The sequence below is a fragment of the Episyrphus balteatus genome, chromosome 3 (genome assembly GCF_945859705.1).
Source record: "Episyrphus balteatus chromosome 3, idEpiBalt1.1, whole genome shotgun sequence".
NCBI lineage: Eukaryota > Metazoa > Arthropoda > Insecta > Diptera > Syrphidae > Episyrphus > Episyrphus balteatus.
Genome location: NC_079136.1, coordinates 105,590,600 through 105,613,626, shown reverse-complemented (window position 1 = coordinate 105,613,626; position 23,027 = coordinate 105,590,600). Strand labels below are relative to the sequence as shown.

At 31.4% G+C, this 23,027-nt stretch overlaps 1 protein-coding gene across 2 annotated transcripts in view; it reads right to left on the bottom strand.

Annotated features, from left to right (window-relative positions):
* Positions 1-20,091, bottom strand: part of LOC129916481 (Krueppel homolog 2) — a 65,290-nt gene extending 45,199 nt beyond the window's left edge. For both annotated transcript variants that reach the window (XM_055996473.1, XM_055996472.1), the window contains exon 1: positions 19,886-20,091. The gene's annotated coding sequence lies outside the window, so the exon portion shown is untranslated. The remainder of the gene's footprint in view (positions 1-19,885) is intronic.
* Between the last annotated feature and the right edge of the window lie 2,936 nt (positions 20,092-23,027).

Here is a 23,027-nt window from a genome sequence, read left to right as displayed (position 1 = left end):
ACAACAGCATGTGCAACATGGTATACATAGGTACAACAAAACGTAAGCTTGCAGTAAGACTATCAGAACATGAAGCTGACATAAGAAAGAAGAGATCAGCTACAGCACTCTCGCAGCATATGATAGAGAATGATCATCTCGCAGACTTTGACAATGTAACAATATTAGATAAAGAAAACCGCACCACCACTCGCTATACATTGGAAAGTCTGCGAATACAACAAAAATCAACAACAACAATGAATCATAAAGAAGACCTAGACAATATCAGCTCGATATATAGTGTTGCCATAAGTAACAACAATTGATCTGTGATAAGAAGTGATATTAGGCTTAAGTTTTGTTGTCCAATGAATGTTAAATTATTAATGTGTTGTTTATTAAATGTTAATTTATTTAAAATAATGTAAATTTCAAAATTCATTAAAAAAAGTAAGTGCTATAGACAAAATAATTAACCATTTAAATAATTAAAATATTTTCAACTGATTTCATAATAATAGACTAAAACCACAATTTTTATAATTTGTTTTTAAAGATAATAAATATTAACCCCTGAAGAAGCTGGAAATTACTAGCGAAACGTTGGGTAAAATATGAATTAATTTTTTTATTTAATTAATTGCATCTACAAAACGGATCATTTAAGCCCAAACATCAATAAATATAACGTAAAATATATGATCAAATAAATAAACTAACTTTATTTTTCAACAAAAATTGAGGTAAAAACACATTTGGTGATCTTAAATTGCTTAAATTTTGAAGTTATATGTTTTTTCAAAAATTTGAAAAAAAAAAAAAATTAATAAACCATTTACGTGTATTAAAAAAAGATGTTGGCCGATTCTCAGACCTACTCAATATGTGTACAAAATTTCATTAAAATCGGTCCAGCCGTTTCGGAGGAGTTTGGTAACAAACACTGCGACACGAGAATTTTATATATTAGAAGATGAATAGTTATTTATATTATTGAAGTATTTATAATTTTGTATAAATATTTAAAAAAAAATAATATAAACGAAATTTATGGGAGTTGCTTAGTTCCAAAAAGTGGTGTTCGGGGAAAGGAAAGTCATAAGATTTGGTTTCCTATTACCGAACAGTTTAAAATAGAAATATAATCCAGTCAAATAAGGGTTTAACCTCGGAATGAATGCTAATAGAAATTTTTTTTGCTCAATACCTTCGTTTTGGCATTCTATAACATACCTCAAAAGTCTAGAAAAATCTCATGTCCGCAAGTCACGATTTTCAAGGTCAAAGCGCGAAATGGGGTTTTCAAAATTAGCAAAAATAGACCATGGTATTATATACACATATGATACATGAAAAAAGTTATACCTGTTTTTCATCTGTCAACCCATATTATTATAACACTTGCTAACTTACAACCAAAAAACCCTTAAAAGTTATGGTAGCGGAACCAAATTTTGCATGAAGGTTTTTATGTCCATTATCATTATGAATCAAAACAATGCAGTGCAAAAAACATTCATATCTATGAAAAAATTGTAATTTTTGAAAAAAGGGGATATTTTGGGATATGCACTAAAAAACATCCTAGAACAAGCTTGGAATTAGTGCTAATAGGCTAATTTTTTGGTTTCTATGTTTGTTTGGATATTCTATAACTTATGTCAAAAATCTAAAAAAAATCTCATGTCCGCAAGTCCTAATTTTCCAGGTTAAACTAAAGTTAGGTGCAGATTTAAAAAAATCATAAGAACACTTTAGATTTTTTAACGCTGATTTCAAAACAAATCAATCTCACCATCCCTGAAAAGTAAAGTACCATATTTATGTTGAACTGACACAAATATCTGAAGTATAGTTTTTCAATTTTTCAAAATATTCACCTTATCTTCAAACCAGGAAAATCAGGACTTGCGGAAATGAATTTTTTTAGATTTTTGTTGTAAGTTATAGAATATCCAAACAAACATAGAAACCAAAAAATTAGCCTATTATCACTAATTCCAGAAACGTCAGATTGCCTTGATTTTAGATGAGATTTTTCTAGACTTGTGAGGTATGTTATAGAATGCCAAAACGAAGGTATTCAGCAAAAAAAAATTCTATTAGCATTCATTCCGAGATTTACCCCTTTTTTCACCTTATTTGACTGTATTAATAAATGAAAACAATTTTTAGCAAAATTCAATAAAAATTAATAACTTAACCAGTGTTTTTCAAAGTGTGGATCGTGACCCCCGAGGGGTTCGCAGCTAAGTCTATAAGGTTTTCTTTCAGTATTACAGACGGTGGATTAGCAGGTTCAACCGAATTATTCAAAAAAGGATTTGAATTCCCTCTCAGTTCCATTTTTACTTTCAGAGTCATTTCTTGAAAGTAGCTCAACAGTTTCATCTGCAAATTTAATAAACTCTGTACTATGAGAGGAATGCGGGAGCTAACGAAAATTGATTCTTTCGATGAATTTTCTTTAAGATTCTTTTTAACGCACGGAAAAGAATTAGATTTGTTTGCTTGTAGAGATAAAGACCAACCGAAGTTTTCCGTGAAATTCTGTGATTTTTTTCTTTTGCAGTTATTATGTTTTCCTCTCTTCCTTGGAGGCTCTTATTTAGAATGTTTAAGTGGGTCACTTCTATGATCACATCTTTAAGCACATTATTTAATTCTGCATGCAGTAACTTCGATGCAAGAACTTGGCGATGAAGAAAGCAGTGTGTTCATGAAGAGTTTGGCATTATGAGTTTCAACTTTGTTGGCACCATTGCTACAAACAGCAAAACATTTTGTCCAATCCATTTCGTAGTCGTGTCCGCGACAGCTTTCTAAAAACATATAGTACTAACACTGGCCATTAGTATACAAAATAAAATGTGCAACAAGGGAAAAAGTTTCTTCGCGAATAAGTAAAATCTTATGTAGTTGAATCGAGATTTGAACGGGTATAGTGTATACCTACAGCTTTTTAAAAATACTTACACATTATTGTGATTTGTGAACGAGTAAAGCGTTGCGTTGCGATTGTAGAGAAAAGAGAAAAAGTATTCTTGTGTTTTCTTATTTTTTGGTCTGGAGAAGTTTATGACATGAGATTGTGTGTATGCATGTTTTCAAATGTGACCTTGTTGTTGCAGGTGTATGAATTGATAGGTAGATACAAAATCAGATCATTGGTTTTGTGTAGGGTAGGTTAACAAATTATAATTGCATAAGTTGACAAAAAATGCAAAGCAAAATGCAAACCGCGGCAGTCCTCGAGTGCCACAAGTCTTTTTTTTTAATATGATCATTTTACGAATCTAACCTTCCACCAAACCGAAAGCTCTTTGAGCAAAATATGAAAAGATGGATTTATGAGCGAGATATCACAAGCAGAGATCGAATATCATCATTCATCAAATATATTATAACCGTTGTCGAGAACCCTTTTCCGAGGCTCCCACTCAACAGATTTTAAGAATATATACGTTAGACTGGGCCAAAAAAATAAAATATTTTTTTTTTTGAAAGTTACTTCGAAAATCTTGTTCAGGATGATGAAAAAAAAATTTGGTGAAAATTTGAGCCGTTAAAAAAAATTTTAAGAGGTCTATCATCGGTGTTTTTTATTTTTAAACATGATATGATGTTTTACAACAGAACTGCTAGACGATCAAAGTTAAAAAAAATTTCTGTTCATTTTTTCTTATATAAAATTAAATTTCCTACAAAAAAGATCAAATTGAAAATTTTCGTCAGACGAGCCGTATTCGAGTAATTAAGCTTTTTAAATCGAAGTGTTTTTTCAATTTGACTGTTTCACTTTGGAATTTTGTGATGAGCAAATAAGTGAATAGAAAAATAAAACAACGACAGATTCTTATAGGAAATTTAATTCTCTACAAAAAAGGTCTCATAGTAATTTTCCCTAAATTGAGTTTTGAAGAAGTTATTAAAAAATCAATTTTCAATTTCAAAATTTTCTAATTCACTGAAAATTCAATATTTTCAAATTAGCAAGATGTTTTCTTGTAGGGACTTAAACGTTCTATAAAAAGTTCCTTGGCAGCAAATTAATTGCTTTAACCGTTAAGAAGATATTCGTATCAAAACCAATGCCCACTGATTTCAATAGTTTTCTTATGACAAGTATGCATTGCGATTTGAATACGATTATCTTCTAAACGGTTAAAGCAATTAATTTGCTGCCAAGGAACTTTTTATAGAACGTTTGAGTCCCTACAAGAAAACATCTTGCTAATTTGAAAATATTGAATTTTCAGTGAATTAGAAAATTTTGAAATTGAAAATTGATTTTTTAATTTTTTCGTTGTTTTATTTTTCTATTCACTTATTTGCTCATCACAAAATTCCAAAGTGAAACAGTCAAATTGAAAAAACACTTCGATTTAAAAAGCTTAATTACTCGAATACGGCTCGTCTGACGAAAATTTTCAATTTGATCTTTTTTGTAGGAAATTTAATTTTATATAAGAAAATATGAACAGACATTTTTTTTACTTTGATCGTCTAGCAGTTCTGTTGTAAAACATCATTTCATGTAAAAAAATAAAAAACACCGATGATAGACCTCTTAAAATTTTTTTTAACGGCTCAAATTTTCACCAAATTTTTTTTTCATCATCCTGAACAAGATTTTCGAAGTAACTTTCAAAAAAAAAAATATTTTATTTTTTTGACCCAGTCTAATATACGTCCACGAACGCGGAATTTCTGTGGCACTTAACTGTATAAACTTAAATTTATAAATATTTATAACTTTTAAGAAATTTTAATTTAATTAAAAAATACTATTCCAGTCAAAATGGAAATGAAATTTAAAATGACTACCACTTTCCAGTAAACCTGAAAATGTTTAATATGGCGTGTTCCTGTTCACATTAGGGGTGTTCGTTTATCATTAGTTCGTATTATCAGGGTTGTTCATATAGAGGCGAGTACATTCTCCGATTTGCTTAAAAATTCTGATGGTTAACATTTTACATTTAACCCTCTGTCGGCACACGGGTGCCAATTTGGCAGGACAAAAACAAAAAGTGGTCTCAAAAAAGTGTCTTTATAAGTGTGAAAATATATTTTTCTGGGATTGTGAATACAATATTCGAATTCCTCGGAAAATTCTACACCAATTATATATATGATTCTCTCTAAAATAGTTAGACCAAAAAAAGTTCTAGCAACATGAAAAAGTATGAACCAAATTCGCAAAAAAGAGGTGTGGGTACAGAGGGTTAATGCTAAAATGTAAAAATTCCTAAAACTAATCATATATGAGATAGAATTTGTTAAAATGATACATAAAGTGGTATACATTGTGCAGACAGGAACCTGTCAAATTTTAAGGAGTGGGGATGAAATCCTCTCAGAGAAAGAAAAATTGTGCAAAAGTACCCAAACGGTTTTAGGACAAAATGTTCTGTTACTTTTTTAACATAAAGCATAAATTTATTTTTACACCACTAAAACGCAATAAATAAAAATAAAAACACAAGACAAAGCCGCACCGCATTTTTGAAGTTTGTTTTGTTTATGCGTCAAGAAAATGTAAAGAAAAGGAGAGAAAGCCCGAAGAAAACTTTTGGGCAGAAATTCGCAAGAAGGGGAAATAGTTTTCTTACCCGGGGCTCTCTTTTTTGTACAAAACTACACAGTTTCAGTCTACTCAAACAGGAATTAGGTTAAAAATGTTGTTGAGAATCATTTCTGTTTTAGGCAGTACCTACCCAAACAGACCTGTTATGTGTAACATTAATTATACATTTTTATTTCATTTTTGGCACACAAATTGAAAATGTCAAAAAGTTTGATTTTGGATTTAAGTGCCTTATAGCCTTATAGAGACCGTTAGTGGTGAATTGCTAATTCTCATCTAGATAAAATGGATCGAAAGATTAATTTGAAATTCGAACTGACCTAACTTGCGAAATTATCTAATTTAGAATGTAGTGAACACAGGCTGTTTTTGTCATCATTTTCCTTCGAAGTCAAAACATAATATGAACAAAAGTAATTTAACATAAAAATGTTGAAATTAGTGTCCAATCTCGACGTGCGTCGTGTGAGAAATTTGTGCCCACTGATATTGCGGTGTCATGAAATGTCCAAATTTATTTCTTCTTAGAAAACAAGAAATAAATACAGACATTTATGTCTGAATGTAACAAAAATTTAGACATGATGATGATGGAACTCCACAGGAAATATTGACTACATGACATGGATGTCCATGGTTATGGATCGAATGCACAAGAGTAAATTTCTCAGAATATATTGAAAATAACTTGAATGCAAGGGAGATGGAAGAATTAAATTAAATACAAAAATGGAATAAGGATGATCCGATTGACATCCGTGAAACAGTACTTTAACTCTAGCCATAAAACACTTGGTGGTAGCACCTTCAAAATGTTGTTGTTCAAAGATTATAATGGAATTGACGGAATAAATAGCAGCCTCTGCAAGTATGGAAACATACGAAACTGAAACTTAAATGTAAAATAATCAAGGGCCTGCGCCTAACATCTTTATAATCACTTTCCTACTTTCGTATATGCAACGAATTGTTGCTATGCCTAAGAGTATGAAAAAAAAACATGAAAGAGCCGAATAACAATAATCATACTTGAAGGAGCTAGTAAAAATGCAAAGTCTATTCATTTGAATGTTGATAAACTAACAAACCTACAATTGGGTGAAGCTAATCATGTGGGTGAGTTAGCGCAGTGCGTTCAAAGATTATAAATTAATTTTCACTTAATAAAAATGATAAACGAAGTGTGGATTAAATAATCCACATGTTATTGAACGTATTTTTACACAAATTATGGAAAACAAAAATATAATTTGTGACAGAAATCTATGCGCGTATGTACTCATTATGGTTAATCCTCATATTTTCAAAAACAGAAAAAGCAATCCGTTCGATTTTGACATATTTATAAACCTATGCGAGCTCATGCCTATTATAGTTGGGCCTTAAGGCATTACCCAAAAAGAATTGATGACAAATAATTGATTTATTTTATTCAGTTAGCACATAATGCGATTTTTTGATAGGAATAATTTAATCCGCATCGTGTAGTTCCGGTAACCAATGAAAGATACAAAATATTTTACTATTTTTAACTTTGGTATACTTAGCGTTGTTCCTTCAACATCAAGTGCGGTCCTACCTTTATTTTCATCATTCTTTCAGATCATTGAACACGTCTACATAAGAAGTTTCCAAAATGATTGGAAAGTCGAAGTGTTCATCGCTTTTGACAGGATCTTTTGAATAAGTTCAGTTGTGATATTCTATATGAAAAAAAAAACACTGCCAGAAACAAACAATAACAAACGTTAAAATAAATGTAAGATTCGAGAGTGCGAGTTCATAGCTGTGTTCACTGACGCTGTGCTGGACTGTTCAAGGCAGAAAAGTACAGCTTTTTGCTGTTCATTGAGTTTTTTTCTGTGCTGAACTGTTCTAGTTTTTTTTTTTTTCATTGACAAATCTAGAACAGTTTTGTTCTTGCTTTTGAGTCAGATCAGGTTAGAACAGATTCGTGAGAAGTGTCAAAAGCAAAGCTGTCATTTTTAGTTTTTGTTTTGATTTAACTGTGCGAATATTTCTCGAGTGCTCGTGGTTTTTATAACTAAAAACAATTTTTAATTATATTTTTCGCAGTAAAAACACAAAAAATAGAAAAAATAAACGAGAAACGATAAACAAAAAATTCGTTTAATTTACAATTTGTTTGTTTTTTTATTTTTTTATTTTGACAACTGACGTTTAAATGACTGTTCTAACTTGTTTTGACGTTTCTCACGAAACTGCGCTCTTCTGTCCTGTTCTGATCTAGAAAAATCCTCTATGAACATACTTCATATATGTGTGCAAACATGTGTAGAATCTTACTTCAAATCTGCAGTAATGTAATCAAAAGTGATTTTTCATGGCGTATTCAATTTGCCAATTCGGAGTCTAATGAATTTAGAGGTGAAAAGAAAATAGGAAAGTCTTAGATTTCATGTGCCATTTGTGACATGTGACACCAGTGCAATGTCGTTTTGTATTAACTTTTGAGATTTTTGTGTAAAAATTTGAGATTTTCTACTGCAAATAGAATATGAAATCTAGTTTTGCAATTGTGTACGAAATCTGTGCATATGAAAAAAATAAAACAACAACAAATGTTCAGACAAATGTCAAACATAGGAGTGTGTGTGAAAGTGCGTGTTTGTATGCGTGAATCTTGATAAAAATCCAGATTCAGAGTTTTGAATCTCATTTTTTTGAATCTCAAATAGATCATGAAATCTAAGACTTTTCCACTATTTCCTCTCTTCACCCCCTCCCCCCCCCCCCCCCCCCCCTTTCAGCTGTCAGATTTACAAATCTCATAGAAAAAGACATAAAATAAAATGCACGACTGAGGTCGCACGTACTTGCTCTTATGATAAAAGTACCTTTTATGTCAAAGCTTTTTTGGAAAGATATTTTGAATTATAGTTATAACTTGATTTTTTAAGGAATTTTATAAGACATTCAAAAATATGTAAATTCGTTTATAATTTCATATTTCCGTTACTCGTATTTATTGAGAAAAACAAAAAACGCATATTAAAATCAATTACAGCATTACGTGTGTTAAATTTAATCAAAATCGTTAGTCATTTTCGAGAAAATTGTAATAACTCATTAACCCTTAACCACCTACCCTCTATATGGGCACTGACTGTGCTTATATATTGAGCTCTGTTGCAGTAGGAGCCTAAAATTTCGAATTCTTCGTATTCATTCTTATAAACTAACATATCAAAGAATTAAATAAAAATAAAAAGGCACCAAAATTCACAATTTTTCCGTTGCGGTCTGTGAGACCGCAGGTAGGTAGTTAAGGGTTAACAATGTACGGGAAGAGCCGACACCAGCGATTTAAAAAAAATTTAATATCATATTTTCAATATCCGTATTTTTTGAAAAAAACTAAAAATGCAGCTTTGTTAGATTTACGTACAGAATAACGTGGGTCAAATTTAATCAAAATCGTTAGAGCCGTTTTCGAGAAAATCGGAATACCTCGAGCACTTTGTATGGGAGGTATATGTTCTAAGCGAGATATTAAAAAACAAAAAAAAAAAAACAACCTTGGAAATTACGAAAAAATCATCTGTACCAAATTTCAAGAAAATCTTTTTGTGACGACGCACAGTGGAACGAGTGTATGGGAAAAAAGGCAAAATTTATATCTTGGGAATAAAATAAGAAATTCAGCCAAATGTGCTTGAAATAGTATTTTATCTTTTATATCTATGATTGCAACCTTAAAACAAAGAAATTGATACACTAAAGCATATAAATCTAGGATATTTTATTTAAAAGAGCTGAGCAGCGAACTTGTTTTAATTTTAATTTTTATTTATAATTGTTTGCTTATGTTTTGCTATCTTTATTACGTTATTTTAATAGCTAAATAAATAGTTAAACAAATTTATACTTCTATACATAAAGTAATCACCATCACTTTCGGAAGAATTATGTTCTCAAGCTTTCTTCAATTAAGTACACCTATTATCTTAACAGGAGATGTTAACTCATAGAGTACTCTTTGGGGTTCGCCGAAAACAAATAGGAGAGGTGTCATTATTGAAAATTTTCTGTCTTACTCTAATATTATATTATTAAATGATTGTTCACCCACCCACTTTTCCACACACAACACCCTAACACACATCGACATTACATGCTCGACATTACATGCAGCGATCACTTTCCAATTATCTGTGAATTGGCTCTTGGATCGCCTCACGTTCCTACTGTAGTCAACCGCAAATTTAAAACTGACTATGCTGACTGGGCTTGTTTTAACAAGCACATATCAGAATATCTAGCAGTCCAAAATTATTGTTCTAAATAAATAAATAGGAAATGGGGAATAGGCCCTAAAATATTTAATTATATTAAAGGCTTTCTCCTTAATAGAAAATTTTGCGTAAAAACAAACAATTGCTTTTCACATACCTTTGAGCTTCCAAATGGAATTCCGCAAGGATCTCCTTTATCGGTGGTTCTTTTTATTATAGCGTTTGACGACTTAAGTGCTATCATAGGAAATCACAAACAATTAGACCACACTGCATATGCCGATGATTTCTATATTCTATGTAAACATAATGACATTTCAACCACAAATATACTTTTAAAAAACGTCTTAAATGATATCCTTGCCTATTCCTCCCGGTCTGGAGCAAGGTTGTCATTAGATAAATGCAAAACATTGCATATCTGTCGTAAAACTTCATGTAATAATACAACTTTTTCATTTAACAATATTAGTATTAAAAATGTTGATAGTCTAAGTATCTTAGGTCTTACATTTAATAATAGATATAATTGGAAAACACATTGTGTATAGTTAAAAAACAAACTTTATAAAAGAACAAATATTGTTAACTATCTAGCAAGTAAAAAATGTAATGCACATGTTAATTCTCTTTGCAATGTTACAAGATCTTTAATTTTAAGTAAGATTGACTATGGGCTCATCATTTACGGCAACTCACCAAAATCAACTTTAAACATAATCAAGGCACCATACCATCAAAGTGTTCGCAGAAGCTTAAATGCATATCCAACAAGTCCAATTAAAAATATGCTTGTGGAAGCTGGACTTCCCAGCTTGGAAGAAAGAATAACATCATTTAGAGCAAAACCTTATGTTAAACTTGCTTTCTCAAACGGCTCCGTTATCGATAAAGATGTTATCAGTGCTATGAAACTAAAAAATCAAAAGCGTATACCATCAGCTATATTTAACTCAATTGAAGCGGCTACCGAAATCGGCCACCGAAATTGACATCACCCGCTTCCCTCCCTGGAACATAAAACCTAAGTCAGTTAACACTTATTTATGTGAATTCAATAAGAATAACACGACTAAACAACTGTACTGCCAAGAATTTTTAAATCTGGCATCAGATTTAAAAAATGAAGGTTGGAATTTTGTCTTTACTGACGGATCTAAAAACACAACAAGCACATCTTTTGCTTCTGTTCACGAAAACGGATCTATCTTATGTGTAGGCTTACTAGAAAGCACTGACTCAATATTCACCGCAGAAGCCCTTGCCATCCTCAAATCCATAACAACATGTGCGTACCTACCAGGAAAATTTGTAATATGCTCAGATAGCTTATCAGCTATAAATGCAATCAAAAATCCGAATCACAACACATAATCAATTAATAGGATTCGTGATTATCTAATAAGCAAATCAAACAAGTTGCGACTTATGTGGGTACCCAGCCATGTAGGTATAAAAGGAAATGAGCTTGCTGATCAAGAAGCCTCAAAGGCCCATGCATATTACTAAGATCTAATTCCATGGGTATAATTCTGCAATTTAACTATTGTTAACCCAGTAAAATTCATATTTGGGTCACTTTTTGAGAATTGAAAAGCACTAGTTTTGATGCTTCAAATTTAAAGATCTGACGTTATAAGTAAATGATTAATCAAGTCGGTAATTGAATTCAACGTCGAACTCTCTTGAGTATGATCCAAACTAGCTTTCCTTATTTTTTTTGTACCTTGCTTACAACGCTTCTATCGAAAGATCACCTAGGTAAATGAATAACCTTATTATGTTTTTTGCATAGTAAAAGTTTATATTCACTGCTAGACATACAGTACCAGCTGTACTTCGAAAGATAAAGATTTTTTGTTCCAAAAATTAGCTATTCAAACGTGTTCATATTTATTTCTCGACCAGCAGCAATTGTTGTCAAAATTAATGCAAATTTAAAGATGATAGTCTTATCTATACGGGTTATTTCGGAACTCAGTTTTGGATTCGGAAAAGAAAGTCTACTAGTATTGACATCATGTGTTGTGCCATAACCAGCTTATGTCCAGGGTATGTCCTCCAGAAGTCCTCGAAATTTCTTTAAATTTCGTATTTTCTCCTTCATTAAGCTATTCCAATCCAATTAACTGCTTAATTTTGTTCGAAAAGTTTGAAATTTTCACAATCGAGCCATATTTTGAATAAGTCACCATTTTTGATGAACGCAGTTGATCCCATAAAATGTCAATTTCATAAGGGCAATTCCATGGCAACTCACGTTACATTCACAAAAATTTCCAATACATAAATAATTTTTTTTTGTTAATTTTAATATAAATTGATACGAAATTACTATCCATGAATGGAGCATAACTATTACTTTCATAATTAACAACAAAATTTTTCTTAATTTTTAGCATTTGCTTGGGACAAATAAAAGTATGATGGTAACTCACGTTACAAAAATCGGACACGATTTTTAAGAGTCCGACAGTATGAACTTTTTCTGCGAAATTAAGAATCTTGATTTGTTTTTAATGAAGATTCCATACATAAAAAATTACAAGCTTTTAATATAAGTGAGAAAACCAAACATTTGTTTAATATTTCGAGGAAAAATTTTAAAATATTTAGGTAACTCACGCTACATTATTTTGGTAACTCATGTTACCTGCGATTTGTGGTTCCAAAAGTAAAGAAAAGATGCATTTTCACTCAAGTTTTTTTTAAATCGAATATTGTGTAACGAAGTTTGCTTAAATGTTAATTTATTTTAGCAATCACGAGGGGATATTGTCATCGTCACTATTAGATTCATCTAATTTTATGTGGGCTTGTTTTTCCGTCATCTCCATGTGAAATTCTTCTGTAGTTGGCAGCTTATGCTTTAAAAATGCTTTAAGATTATTTATACTCCCTGAATTTAATTTCTATCCATAAGGGAATACAACAAATAATCTTTTCTTGCAACTTGCATAAAGAGTTACCATTACAAAAAGTAAAAAAAACTGCATAATTTGTTCAAAATTCGTGTCCACTTTTTCATGGAATTACCCATAAAGAATTGCAAGTTGGAGCAAGATTTTTTTCGTGATTTAGTTTAAGAACACATTGCTGATTATAAAACAAAAAGACCATTTTTAGAAAATATGTATTAAAGTAAAGAACGATGTTTTTTTAGCATTTAGAGCTTTCATATATCTAGGAAGACTAAACAATTAATAAAAAGTACCGCTAACATTTTACTTTTTATTTATTGCTATGGGTCGTCCCACTGTGCGACGCACCGACGGACGTCATGACGAAAACCACTTTTTCGGACTTCTCCATCATCGTAATGTTAGTTTTGATTAAAACCTTGAATTTTTATTTTTGACAAGAAATCAATACTTGCCCTATAGAGCAAGTAAAAAAGGGAATCAAATATCTGACTAGATTTTTCTCAAGATTCATACACACTTCTGATATTTCTCTGAACATTTATTGTTGTTTTTTTTTTTGGTTGGCAAGGTTTTTTGTTATTATGAAGAGATGATTCCATAAAATTTTGATGTGATTTTTCACGGTGATTTTTCAATACGTTAGACAATTTTTTTTATTGACGATTTAAGGTGGTGAATGCATTATTCAATATCGGTTCAAGTTCTTCAAGTTTACCGATTTTGGGGTATTAGTTGCGGCAACCTGTTTGAACCAGTTAATTATGAAATACAGCTATGGACAAAGAAATAGCACACTTTTGATTTTTCTTACAAAAATTGGATTTATTTCGGACCTTTTAACTTATATATTAAAATTTTTATATCAGGGCATGCATTAGCTTATGAAGATTCATAAAATTAATAATTATAAATTATTTCATTACAATTCAATTTTTAAAAATTATGATTTGTAGAAAATACCTTTTTTCTTGTGGACAAGGAAATAGCACACATTGCGAAAATCATAAAAATAATCATTTCTAAGCAAAAATTCATACAATTTCCAATAAATTCAATACTACTCAGTTAGTAACTTGTAAGTAGACTACGGTTTTCCAAAGTTCCTTGGCACCTCTTTGGTAAACTTTCAACTAACGTCTGGTATCCACTTTGTGGAGTACGGTGCCACGCTTCTTTGATTCTGGCCCAAAAATCGTTTGAATTTTCGAATTTTGTTTCCCCAAGCTTAACCTTGATATCAATTTATACATTTTCTATGGGGTTAAGATCGTGAATTTGAGATGGCTGGGTGCAAAAATCGATTTTTTCGTCCGAAAACCTATCTTGTACTATTTTTGATGCACGTTTGGGTCATTGTCATGTATGAATATCTTATTAACTGGCGAGAAATATAGTTCTTTGGTATTCTAATGTAATATTAAGAGAAAAGAATTTATCAATTCTGCCATCCACCTAAGAAATGGGTCCTTACCATACCAGGAAAATACGCCCCAGACCATCAAATCCTATCCTCCTAGTTTTATCGTCTTGAGATAATACTTTGGCTTGTCCTTTTAACATTTAGGGCGATGAAAAAATGTTTTGTCATCGGTTCCAATGCGGTTAACCTTAATTTCATCACTCCAAAAGACTCTCATTTAAAACTGCATGTTTTTATTCAGATGTTTTTTAGCTAATGTTAGGCGATCTTTGATGTGTCTTTTTATATCCTTTGATTTTTCTTGCTTACCCGTCCATACAACTCAGCATCATAAAGTATCCTTCTTAAAAGTCTGCTTGGCACTTTTTTCACCGAATTCTATATTTAATTCGGGCAAAATCGTGCGAGATGACTTAAAAGGGCCACATTTGCGTTTCTTTGTGATCGCTCTATCCACTCGTATGGAAGTTTTGAGAGGAAGAAGTTAACGAAATTTAATTTCTGAGTTTAAATTTCTATTTGCTCTTTCTAAATAAATGGCTTTATCCATCATTTATGCAATAAATTTAGAGTTTAAGCTAATTGAGAAGGATTTTTCCTTTGACTATGAAGATCGAAAGTAACTCTCCATTTTTTCGCAGTTTAATGATTTTTTCTGCCTATTTTTTTTTTCAAAAATACTTGTTAATTAAATAGTAGCAATAAAATAAATGCATTTTTGTTTACAACTTTTGAACGCGGAAGAAAAATTTAACGGTTAAACAAATGTGTGCTATTTCTGTGTCTACTAGCGAAAACGACAGGAAAAGCATTATGTATATTGCTAGTGCAAATAAATATAGAAAATAACTGTACTTTTAAGATATTTTTGTCTCCATCACTTTAATTCGACAATATACCAAAAGAAAAAAAAAATTAAAAAAGCATTCCTAATATCTAAAATTCGATTCGAATGATTTTTCTCAATAGTGTACTATTTCTCTGTCCATGGCTGTATATGTACAATTTACGAAACTTAGAATTGCTAAATTTAATATGTCATATTCATTAGACTGGGCCAAAAAAATAAAATATTTTTTTTTTTGAAAGTTACTTCGAAAATCTTGTTCAGGATGATGAAAAAAAAATTTGGTGAAAATTTGAGCCGTTAAAAAAAATTTTAAGAGGTCTATCATCGGTGTTTTTTATTTTTATACATGATATGATGTTTTACAACAGAACTGCTAGACGATCAAAGTAAAAAAAATTTCTGTTCATTTTTTCTTATATAAAATTAAATTTCCTACAAAAAAGATCTAATTGAAAATTTTCGTCAGACGAGCCGTATTCGAGTAATTAACCTTTTAAAATCGAAGTGTTTTTTCAATTTGCCTGTTTCACTTTAGAATTTTGTGATGAGCAAATAAGTGAATAGAAAAATAAAACCTTGACAGATTCTTATAGGAAATTTAATTCTCTACCAAAAAGTTCTTTTAGTAATTTTCCCTAAATTGAGTTTTGAAGAAGTTATTCACGATTTAAATCGAGAAAAAAATTAAAAAATCAATTTTCAATTTCAAAATTTTCTAATTCACTGAAAATTCAATATTTTCAAATTAGCAAGATGTTTTCTTGTAGGGAATTAAACGTTCTATAAAAAGTTCCCTGGCAGCAAATTAATTGCTTTAACCGTTTAGAAGATAATCGTATTCAAATCGCAAATGCATACTTGTCATAAGAAAACTATTGAAATCAGTGGGCATTGGTTTTGATACGAATATCTTCTTAACGGTTAAAGCAATTAATTTGCTGCCAAGGAACTTTTTATAGAACGTTTAAGTCCCTACAAGAAAACATCTTGCTAATTTGAAAATATTGAATTTTCAGTGAATTAGAAAATTTTGAAATTGAAAATTGATTTTTTAATTTTTTTCTCGATTTAAATCGTGAATAACTTCTTCAAAACTCAATTTAGGGAAAATTACTATGAGACCTTTTTTGTAGAGAATTAAATTTCCTATAAGAATCTGTCGAGGTTTTATTTTTCTATTCACTTATTTGCTCATCACAAAATTCCAAAGTGAAACAGGCAAATTGAAAAAACACTTCGATTTTAAAAGCTTAATTACTCGAATACGGCTCGTCTGACGAAAATTTTCAATTAGATCTTTTTTGTAGGAAATTTAATTTTATATAAGAAAAAATGAACAGAAATTTTTTTTACTTTGATCGTCTAGCAGTTCTGTTGTAAAACATCATATCATGTATAAAAATAAAAAACACCGATGATAGACCTCTTAAAATTTTTTTTAACGGCTCAAATTTTCACCAAATTTTTTTTTCATCATCCTGAACAAGATTTTCGAAGTAACTTTCAAAAAAAAATATATTTTATTTTTTTGGCCCAGTCTAATATTCATAGCTGTTTAACTTAAACTGGGGCTTATCCAATGTAACTCAAAAGGATAAACTGGAGTTCTTCTTAAAAGCATCCTAAACAGTGTCTATGAATACGCCCCAATTAATTAGCTCTAATCCTCGACTTTTCAAAAGACACAGTCGTATTTATCTAAGTGCCTACCTATGTATACTTTCTTTTTATCTAAGCATGCGAGAATTCTCGCACTGTTCATAAATAGATACATATACCCTAATATGTACTATGTATGGCAAAATAAACAAAGTCACTCTCCACTGGGTACCTGGGCACGTTGGTGTCCAGGTGAACGAGGAGGCGGACTCTTTAGCAAAAACGAGAGCAAATTCCCCTTTTAATGGGACCCGAACCGTATTGCGGAATAGGAGAAAATATTACTAAAAATTAAAAAAAAACTATACGAGGAGACCAAGAGCACAAAAAACTGAGACAAGCGAAAATGCTTCTCAGGAACTACAACCAAGAGCGTTTCAAATCTTGTATCAGTCTAAGGTCCAATTTATTCACCCTCCATTAAATACTGGATTTCATCGTTTTAGTTAACAACGCCATTAAACTATTGGCGCAATTAAATACACGCCATCAAATATTTTCTTTATTCACTCTCCTTTATGTTTTTAATGGAAACTTCAATTTTAAAACTCCGTTAAAAAAATCCCAGGGAATTTTAATTTATTTTGAAAAAAATTCAGTCAAAAGCTAAATTCTGTCAAGTCAAACAGATATAATTGTTTTTTTTTTTTTTACATTTTAAAAAAGATGAAGAAGCACATATATGTAAGTATGATATTTTAAAGTGTATGCATCAGTATAAAATAACCGTCGAATGTATCTTAGAAGAAAAGACAACGGGGTTTGGTATATGTATGTATAAGCGATTTTCATCAGAAAATTAAATTCAAGAATCAACTGGCTAGCAATGGCCTCCTTGATTTTGGCAATAGATTGGACAAAAAATTGACACACAGAAAACATCGGCAATAGATTGAACACAATTTGATCTTTATCTCGTCACAATATTTACACAAATGTTAGGCCTATCTTTGAAGAATGTAATCCATACCCAACCCATATTTTAATAGCAAATTTTGTTGAAGACATTTGTATCGGCCTGTTTTTCTTTTCCAGTTAATCAATGGTCTCCTCACGGGCACTGTAAATTAAGAAGGCACCTTAACCCTCTACTGCATGAATTATGAACGAAATGAAATAAAAATTTTTTAAACAATTTTTTAGCTTTATTAGGGGTTGAAAAAAGGTATTACATAAATTTTTTTATTTTTTTACATATATAAAAATTTTTAGAAACATAAACCATATATGGGTTAGTATGCAGCAAGTCAATTTCCAGCAAACAATTGATAACCCATATATGGTTTAGTATGCATTCAAGGTATGTTTTGTAAAATATGTTTTTATTACATTGGACTTTCCTTATTCATGGAATTTATTCAAACTCTTTCTTTTATCATTGTTGCAGAAGAACCCCTTCATTTTCTACATGTACACAATATGTTTTCAGTCCCGAAATTTGATATATTGGTGTTTTTGTTTGCCATTCAGGGATATGGTCGATGTTTTCAGTTAGTACTGAATTCAACGGCTTTTGCCCTTGGTTGTTATGGGTGAATTGGAGTTTCGGGATTAGATGGGGCTTTGATCACATGCTTTGATCACATGCCAAAGCTGAAGGGCATCATCTTTTTCGTGACATTTTAGGTGTTACAGATTTGCAAAAGTGCTCGGAGATGGCTTGTTTGATGTTAAAAAGGGCCAGAATCTGAAGCTAGATCGTCATCACTTCGAAAGCCATCACCAGTTTTAGCATTAACAAACTTATTTTTTCCATAGAAAGTCTTCCAATTCATTTTACAAAAAAAAACAAAAAAAATTCCCACAAAAATCAGTAATGTAAGTCGCCAACTCATGATAACCCATATATGGTGTTTTGGAAAAAACGCAAAAAAAAGACAAAAATTATTAAAAAAAAACAAACTTCGTAAACAAATAAAAGTGTGAACTTTTCAAGTGTTTTTTTATAAGAAATAAGTAAGTTGCATCCAATTAAAAATAAGTTTCGTATGAATTTATTATACTTTTATAGTATAATAAATTCATACGAAACTTATTTTTAATTGGATGCAACTTACTTATTTCTTATAAAAAAACACTTGAAAAGTTCACACTTTTATTCACTGATTTGCACTTTAGACATGCGAAACAATGAGTTTATTTCAGAATCACGACTCTCTTACTGATAATAAAAACCGGTTAATTATAAAAAAATAGACATAGTTTTATTAAAGTTTTTTCTTTTTGAAATTTGGTGCAATATAACAAGAATAAATCGATATGAAATCGATAAACCATATATGGGTTAGTATGCGGTAGAGGGTTAATATTTTGGGCCTAGTAAATAGTGCAACATGTAGGTTCTGTAGCGAAAAAGAAGAAACACCAGATCACATTCCGGGTAGTTGCAATGCATTAATACACCAAAGATTCGAACACCTGGGTTGCTACCAGGTAGAAGAGGATAAATTACACTCTATGAAAATACCCCAAATACTCAATTTTCTGAAAGGAATTAGGTTAGCGGAGGAGCCAACTCATACAGCTTAAAAGGGGGGTACAATAGATGTTATAGAATGAGTGAATCTTACACCCCAAATATCAATCAATTAACCCTGCTATGTTTAAAAAGTGAACTACGAGTGAGATTATCCAAGTAATAATAGTTTGTTTTTTACTGTAACCATGCGGCAACAAAGGATTAGTAATAGGGGAAGACGCCTGGACCTAACCTAGTTTTAAAGGTTGAACTATAATTGTTCGAATTGTCGGATGAAACGGAGGGGAACAGCGCTCGCAACCGCAAACGAATGAAAACTTATCAAGTCAAAAAAAAAAAAAACAACAACAACAAAAACGTAGGATTTGATATTAGCTTCTGATTGCTTCCTTTAATTATAGTTCTGGTTCTGGCTAAAAGGTTAGCTACGCAACTGGTATGGATTTAACAAATATCAGCTATCACATATGACTTTTTATTCATAATTCAACCATTTGACTTCTCCGTTCTGACTGAAATTTTAATTTTAATATTTTTACTTCATAGCAAATAAACCAATTCTACAGATTTTTCATGTGGGAAACTCGAGTTTCGTTATCAGTTTTTTTTTTTAGTTAAGATAAATGCGATATGAAAAAAAAAATAGAGAAAGTGAACTTTTCACTCATTAAATTTTACACGTCATTCTTAACTTTTTTCCGAAAAAAATCAATTAATAAACTTACTTGTTGAATGCAGTGAGCAAAATTATAACAATATTATAAAAAGACTTTGTTTAAAATTAAGTTGGAAAGTAACTTAATTAAACTTCTAAGGAAAACGAAACACCAAATATATTGCACTTATGGTTTTTTACTATGAAAGAAGAAAAAACTATTAAAATTTTTCACAACATGCCCGTTGACTATTGGCTTAGTTACTGGGTTTTTACTTTTCACAATTGACAGCGACAGCGATAAGAAATTACAGAGTCTCAGAGGTACCCCTCAAGCAAGAAAACGGAGCTCAGAAAAGACACTCCGACCTCAAAACGCGCAAAACGAGGTTGCACTCACACATTTACAACTTTGTGTATGAACACAAAGTCGAACGAGAATCGTGATGAAAAGCGAGAAAGAAAAAAAAAGTAAAGACAGGAATAGCCCACAGCAGTGGCGTAGATAGGGAGGGGGGATCAGGGGGATATATCCCCCCCCATTGGGATCGATATAAACAGTCATGAATAAATAAATTGAAGAAGTGCACTTTGAAAAAAAAACGCTATGGATTTCGAGTTCTTGATTAGCTTAAAGGTTATAAAGGCTTGGCCACACCGGAGGGTATGCGGTAGCGGTACGGGTAGAGGTAACGGTACTTGTATGAAAAAAATTCCAAACTGACATATCAACGTTCAGATGTGGAATTTTTTTCATACAAATATCGTTACCGCTACCCGTACCTCTACCGCATACCCTCCGGTGTGGCCAAGCCTTAAATATGGTTTACCAACTTTCGTTGCCATTAAGTCGGTGTTTCAAAGAGTGAATTTAGACTTGGTCCAAGCAATGGAGCTCGCTAAAGATTTAAGGGATCAACTAAAAATTAAACGAGCAGACTCATTTTCGAAAGTTTTTTGTATATGGGAAAAATTAGCTGAAATCCTTGACGTAGGCGTTAAACATAAGAGAATAGTGAAGCGACAAAAGAATCGTTCGAACCCTTCGGTTCAAAGTACAGTAAAGAATATTTTCGTGTTACTGTTTTCAATCTTTTTCTCGATTTCTATGTAATGGGCCTTGGAGAAAAATGTACAAACCATGAAAACACACTAGAAGGGTTTTCGGTTCCTTCTAAGGATTCTTCGTCTGAAATAGACAAAGCAGCTAAAAAATTTAATGAAACTGTTGAGTTTTACCAAAAACTAGACCACATAAAATTGAACAAAAACAATAAGATTTCCTTATAGTTTTCATCCAAGAAGGAAATATTATTTAAACAATCGGGATTTCCTAACTGTTTTACCGACTTCCAAAAAGGAGGAGTTATTCAATTCGTCTGTACTTTTTTTTGTGTTTGTCACCTCATAACTTTGGACCGAGTGAACCAGTTTTGATAATTCTTTTTGTAGGTATTGAAAAGCTGGTGCCTGTTCAGTACTATTAGAAAAACCATAAAACCCAGTTTTGATCCATGGAAGTCGGTTTTGTTTTTTTAATAAAAAAATACGATCATGTACGGGATCACCTATTCCAACTTACTATAGAAATATTAGTCACAATTTTTGTTCTAGTGCCAAGTTGGAAAAAATATGAAATTTTTACAAAAAAATTTTGAAAGAAAAATACTTCCTCTATGAACTCATTGAAAGCGCTCGAAAGCTGCACCGAAAAAAGTTGTTATGGTATTTATATTTTATTAAAGATATTAGCTACACTGCTGGTTTCTACGTCAACTACCGAAAGAACTTTCTCCAATTTAAAGAGAATAAAAACAATACAAAGAAGCATTATTAAAACATAAACAAAAATTTGCGAACTAGATCTATCCCCCCCCCTTAGCAAAAAGCTATCTACGCCACTGGCCCACAGTACACATAAAAAGGTAATATATTCCGAACTGACGTTGGTCGCCAAATTGTCAAAACATGACAATTTGGCGACCAACGTCAGCTATCGAATTCTTAATTGTTTTAAAATACCGACGAAAAACGCACAAAAACCGAAAAACCACGCACAACACTAATTTTTTAACAATTATCGACCATTTTCCGCGAAGAAACACCAAGAAAATTTGTTATTTTAAAATTTATAATTATCTTAAATGACATTTTATAAATTAATACAAAAACAAATTTCCTGTTTACTGCGATTAAAATATAAAAATCAAAGGCCGATTTGACAGATTGGTGCCCATTTTTGACAAACAAATTTTGACAACGTTCGGAATATATTACCTTATTATAGCTGCGTTCCTTTGGAAATATTTATCTACTTTTTAGTACTTAAAGCTGCTTTGAACTACTTTTTCAGTATAGCAAAGTAGATCAAAGTAGTTTTAAGTACTAAAAAGTAGATAAATATTTCCAAAGGAACGCAGCTTATGTGTACTGTGGGAATAGCCAACAACCCTTCAAACAAACAGGTCCGACCTCGGTCCGAATCTGCTCCGCCTGAGGCGGAGCTGAGTCCGCCTTCGGATCAGAAACTGGTCCGAAAGCGGCTCAAATTAGTATGGAAATTATAATCACCGCGAAGTCGATTGCATATGTATTAGTGTGGTGAAAATCTCCGAGAAAACGGAGGCGAAGTCGGAACGAATGACGTCCGGCATTTAGACATCGATCGATACTCGAGTATCGAATTTATTTGACATTTCTAACCTAAAAACAATCCTGTATTAATTTTTTTCACTGAAATTGTTTTTTTTTTTATTTTAATGTTTTTGTAGCAAAAGAAATTACAATAAATACAATATTAAATATTAAAATAAATATTAAAATAAATATTAAATAACATAAATCTTTTAATTTGTTGTTGCTGCTGTTGTTGGTGAACCTATGGATGTCCAGTATTCCCTCCACTTAGTGAGTGGTGGCCGGGTGGTTTTTGAGAATGTGCCTATGAACAGAAAAATTGTTATTTGATTGTTATTATATTTAAGAATCAGTAGGAAAATATATTGATAGTAATAAAACTCTAGAACAAAATTTATAACACTGCCGATATTTTGATTTACCTTTCGCTTGCTCCACTCGCTCACTTACCCTTCAAGCAAGAAAACTGAGTTCAACAAAGAAACTCCGACCTCAGACCGCGAAAATCGGGGTTGCACTCACACACTTGCAACTTTTTGTGTATCAACACAAAAGTCGAACGAAAATCGTGGTGA